This window comes from Cololabis saira, chromosome 21 (genome assembly GCF_033807715.1).
Source record: "Cololabis saira isolate AMF1-May2022 chromosome 21, fColSai1.1, whole genome shotgun sequence".
Lineage (NCBI taxonomy): Eukaryota > Metazoa > Chordata > Actinopteri > Beloniformes > Belonidae > Cololabis > Cololabis saira.
Genome location: NC_084607.1, coordinates 7,450,205 through 7,456,422, shown reverse-complemented (window position 1 = coordinate 7,456,422; position 6,218 = coordinate 7,450,205).

The following is a 6,218-nucleotide window of genomic DNA, read 5'->3' as shown; positions in this document are numbered from 1 at the left end:
AAATACACTACCCATGACATGAATTGCATTACACTTTGTGAACATTATGCGATAAAGAGAAGAAAAAAAAACCAATTCTATTGATATTGCTTTATTTGATATTCATTCAGTCATTTGCCTTTATTTAAAGGTGACTTATTATGGCATTTAATGTATATCTTAAACAGGCTTTGAATGTCTTAAAAACAAGCTTTTGATTGTTTTTTCTGAATAAATCAGAAATTCAGCCTCTGGGCCATGTCTTTATTTTTACTGCTTCTAACCTTATCTATGAGGGATTCTGAGGGGCGGGGAGGCTATGATAATGAGGCTCTGTGCTGATTGGCTGCCTGACTGACTTGTAGCAGGGGAGGGCACAAAGCCTCTCCGGGCAGAAGAACCGGCTCCGTACACTATTACAGCGTGTCCCATGCGATGCGAGCGAGCGTCAGCGACAAAATCAATTCCATTGCTTTATTTTCTATTGGACTGTCCTAACTGGCCGCGAGTTTAATGGTTTCAGTGTGGACAGAGAGCGTCCGATGTCACGCAGCTCGACGCGATAGTCGGACGCTCGCATGCAGTTATGACACGGTGTAAACGGCTCCCTGGGATCTTAAAGCCTGAATTACGGTTCTGCGTTAAATCAACGCGTACCCTACGCCGTAGGTTCTGCGTTGGTGTAACGCGGAACCATAAATCAGCCTTTAGTTCCCTGAAGAGGGGAATGGGTCACTACTTCTAAATAGGTACACCACAGTTATTTACTCCAATTCCTCATCATTTAATTTCTCATGTTACAAGACAAATGAATCATGTTAACTGTAAAGAAATCACAACACTGAATGTTCACAAATGGCAACTTTATTGTTAAAAAAATAAAATAACATTTGTACTGATTACAATTTTCTTCTGTGTCAGTTGTGATTAAAATGTCATCCACGTATAATAACATTTGTGTGTGCGTCGGAATCTGACATGTTGACATAGATTGTATGAGCGCGAGAGTGTATTCATGCAGGCTGTTGCAAAATCCTTGTGGTAAGCGGGTGTACATGTACTTTTTGCCATTAAACATAAAACTGAACCAGTGCTGTGAATCTGGATGCACTGGAACGGAAAAGAATGCATTACTCAAATCAACAACAGAGAAAAAACGTTTCTCTGGCGTTATTTGATTTTTTTTTTTAAACTTTAATTTTTATTGAAAAATTTCAAAAGAACAAACAAACAAACAAAACAATTACAACAGTTGCGGCTACATGTGTCTATTATTAAATTACAATAGATCCAAGAGAGAGAGATATGAATAAGACAGATTTCAAGTATTCCCCACTGTGTCCCATCGGGTCCATTTCTCCCATTTAGTCGAAGAGACATTTTCCTTCATTCTAAATTTATATGTCATTCTCTCCATGGTGTTATTTGATTTAAAATAGTATGTGGGTTTGGTACATCCGGCGCTGCGTGTAAGACGGCTTCATTTAAGGCTCGAAGGTCTTGAACTATTCTCCAATTATCAGAGTGTGGCTTCTTCACAATGAAGATCGGGGGGGATCGGGCAATCCCAGATTTTACCATATCAGCTATTACAGGTTCAATCCCTTTCCGTGCTTCAGGGCTGATAGGATATTGTCTGATGTTTGGTCTGACTCCGGACAGAGGTTAAATCTGTACCGGGGTGCAGCCTTTGATCAGTCCAACATCAGTTGGGCCTTTTGACCACAACTCTGAAGGGATTTCACTTAATTCTGGGTACTTCTCCAAATTTACAAAAGCGTCTGTAGGATTATCACACGGTCATTCGTCCATTTGTGCTGTAGGTGTCACTTTAACCCTCCAAATGAGGGTACGCCGCAGGTAATGAGTGCGGCTGCCTGTAAGCCAGCCATCTCTTTCCGTTTTTGGATCATATGTGTCTGATTTAGCTGTGCGGAGAATATGTGACATTTCCTTCCAATCTCTGCATGTTACTCTGCACACTGAGATGTGCGGGAGAGGCTGATACAGGAGTTTTTTCTGTTCTTGTGACAATATTACCGAACATACTGAGTCTCCATCCGGAGAGATGTACAAATGGGAAACCGTAATGACCTGATCTCGTAGTTTATGAAGCTTTATATCATAAGATGGATCTGGGCCAGGGGTTGTGTCATACCTCATAGTTACATGGAGGGCGTCACGAGGCATAAATTCCCCCTGTTCGACTTTAGTTTTTGTAACTTGCAATATTTCATCTGCTACTGTTTGGTTACCCAGATCTAGGGCCCACCAATAATGTGGTAGCCCCATTCCCTGTGCGACAAAGACATCCTGAGAATCAGCTGGAGTTATCTCTGCTCTCATTCCGCTCTTGGTTACAATGATGGAAATATCGAGGAGGTATATTAAATCTCTGCCTAACAAATTTACTGGGCATGAAGGGTCGACCAGAACAAGACAGGAAGCTGTTCTTCCGGTGTCCTTGTGGCACACGGAAACTGGATTTGTCAACCAATGTTTTGCCATGTGTCCACTTGCTGTTTTCACATATACTTCATCCGAAGATAAGGTTACTTTTGGGGGAGTAGTTTGTAAAACAGTTCTACAAGCCCCAGAATCACAAAGACAGCAATAGTTTTCCCCTTGAATACTGAGGGTTATGAATGGCAATTCATTATTTTGACGGGCATGTTTAAGGGCTGCAAAGATGTCTACCACATCGTCTGGACCCTGTTTCGGAGTTTCAGATACTAGTCATTTCTGTTGGGCTGAGTTGGGATTATCCAGACGTTTATCTTGCTGTGGCTGTTTTCTTTTATTTGCAGGATTAGTCTTGCAATCCCTGGAAAAATGTCCAGGTTTTCCCGCAATACCAGCAATTTGGATCAGATTTTTCCCAATTCCCTCCTGCATTCCTCCCCCCTCGTCTACGGTGGAAATGATCTCTTCCGTGTAGATTGCCCCGTCCGTCACTCCGATAATCACCAGAGTATTCAACGTATTCTGTGTCTTCTTCTGCAGCATACGCACCCCCTTGACTTTTTTTTCACGGACACCGCCCTTTGTGCGTGGGAGGCAAATTCCACGGCCTTTGCTACAGAGCCCGTGGTCTGAGGAACCCAGTACTTCATTACAAAATGTCGCACTGTGGGCAGTAGTCCCTCCAGGAACGCTTTTTTCAATTGTTGCTGGTAAGCTCCATTGTCTGCGGGGTTATAAGGAATGCCAGAATTATGCCTGAAAACCGCTTCTAAACAAACTACGTAGTCTTCAGCATGTTCTGGATCCCTTTGTTTGCATGCCGCAATGCAGGTGTAGTCTGCTCCCCTACAGAAGATCGTAATAATGCGATTGTTTAACCGTGTTACTGCTTCGTCAAGGCATGAGAGTAAGCAGGTAAAATCACTGGAGGATTTGCTGCGTCATGTCCAGTGAAATCACCTTGTATACGTCCAAGTCTGTGCCCAAGTTTTTTACTGACCACATGAAGCACCTCTAAGCCATTCAGGTGAAAGCTGTTCATCAATTCTACCAAGTCAGTTGGGAACAGGTTGGCATCCTGAAATGGGTCTGCAAGACCATCAGCAGCTTTCATCATTTCATCTTTGGACCATGCTCGAAAAACCATAATGGTCGGGTTGTCATCACCACCTTGACAGTAATGCGGATTAGTCACCTGGATTAATGGACAAATCAGGTCGGTGGGGGGCGCAGCACATCCTGGGTTAGATTCAGAGTCCAAGTCAGAGTCTGAGCCGGAGCCTGAGTCTGTTTTACCATATCCAGGTTTTTGTTTTATTTGTTTAAGGTCGGACACAGGATACAGGTCTTTCTTTTGTTTGCGAGGTTCAACTTTATGTTTTGTTTCTACGTCCCGAGTTGGTTGAACCCGAGATGGTGCAGAAAAAGCACGTTTCGAGACCTTTTTCAGTTTAACAGGATCCCTACGATCCTTACGGGAGTCACGCGTATTCGTTTTGAAGTCTCAGGTTTGTTTTGATCAGTTAAGTCAGAGTCCGACTGGTCATTAGGGCGTCCCCTATTACCGTTCTCAACATCAAGGTTTCTCCGTGAAGAAGTCGTTTCTTCATCTTCTTTTATCATCGCATTTATTTTTTCAGCCTTCTTTTTCTCCTTCTCCTCTCGTCTCTTACTCTCAGTCAGCCACTGCTCAGAAAATCCATAGTGGACCTTTAATTCTACTTTTCTTTTCTTCTTCCATGCTTTCACCATTTCCTGTTTTAAAGCAGCACAACGTAACTTTCAGCTTTTCTGAGTTTGGCGGCATCTTTTGGACAAAAGCGGTAGTGCTTTACCAGAAAGAACACTACGTTTCCCATGAGCACCAGCGCGTACTGCCGGAAAGATCCTGTCCCGTCGCTGCATTTGTTTTGATGAGAGGAGACGGGATGCTTTTCTGTTTCACCAAGTGAACAGACGGAACGCAAAAAAAAAGATGTTAAACTGCTGGAAAGGAACTGGAATTTACCGGGATACCAGCCAGGGAGCGGTATATCGAGAAAATAATGATTATTAACGGTCTGGATCCATATGAAATCCCTACTGAAGAGCCATGTGTTTCAATAAATTTGTATAATAGTACAACATACAGTACATGTTTTGTATCCCTCTTACTTTTCTTTTTTTTTGACTGCTATATTATGCTGAAGAGGCTCCGAGGCGTGAGCAATATTTTTGTTTTCCTCGTGAGATAATTTTTTTCTTCTGCAGCTACAAATAAGAGTTAATATTTTTTCCTAGTTTTATCTGAAGATTGGGGTTAATTGCACCGCAGAGAGCTGGCCAGCAACTGCGTTTAGCTGGCGAAGTGGGGAATAAAACCCGTGTTTTGATCCGACCCGTCTGTGTGAGTGTTTGTGGTTTAAGGCTGTTTATGGTTCTGCGTTAAATTGACGCAGAGCCTACGGCGTAGGGTACGCGGCGACACGCACCGTACGTTGCGCGTCGCCACGTACCCTACGCCGTAGGTCTGCGTCGATTTAACGCAGAACCATAATTCAGGCTTTACTGTGTGTTTGGTCGTTACAGCCGCGATCCAAAGCGAGCCGACGACTCTTTCACTCTTTTACTTTGTTATATCAGATACTTGGCCTGCGTGGTTCTGCCTCCGAGCAGGAAACCGTTGAAAAGTTAAACCATTAGGATCTTTTCCCTGGTCTGTTATGTGGAGCTGCTGCAGCCACAACACAGCAATGGGTTACCAGCTTCTGCTGAGCTCTGCGCTCCACGCCCCACCCATTTTCGTCTCGACTGCGAATCGGGAAGGAGGGGGAAGTGACGTATGCCGTAAAGCAGTCAAAGCCGTAAAATGTGTAGTTTTTTAGTGTGGCAGGGTTCCTACCATGCTCCTCAGAGTTACATAGTGCCAGTGAAGGCGATACAGACCCCTCAGACCATGACAGAGGTGTCATTAAACCTGTTGGAAGTTGATGTACCATCACAATGACTCTGGAAATATGATATTAAGGTGGAAAAGTTACGTAGTGTCGCTTTAACATAGGTCAACATTCTGTAGCGGAAAGATGGAGGGGGGGGTATTGTGATAAAGTTCTTTTTTTTCTGTAATGCAATTTAGAAAAAAAAAGTCACCAACTGATATATTGTAAGCCTTTTATTAAGTTTTCCATTGTGGACAGATGTTTAACATGTGTACAGATGTTTAACATGTATACAGATGTTTCACATGTGGACAGATTTTAAATAATAAGTGGACAAATGTTTGACATGTGTACAGATTTTTAACATGTGGACAGATGTTTCACATGTGGACAGATTTTAAATAATAAATGGACAGATGTTTGACATGTGGACAGATTTTAAATAATAAGTGGAAAAATGTTTGACATCTGGACAGATGTTTGGCATGTGGGCAGATTTTAAATAATAAGTGGACAAATGTTTGACATGTGTACAGATTTTTAACATGTGGACAGATGTTTCACATGTGGACAGATTTTAAATAATAAATGGACAGATGTTTGACATGTGGACAGATTTTAAATAATAAGTGGAAAAATGTTTGACATCTGGACAGATGTTTCACATGTGGACAGATTTACACCTGACCTCAGTGGAAACTTTATAAACATTCTTCAGTCAAACAAACAGAAACACGGCATTCAGATTCTGGCTCAGATTCTGGTTCTGAATTCAACTCTGTTTAATTCTACGATACCTATACTAATAATAATATAATATACTATACATAATAATAATACTAATAATAATAATAATAA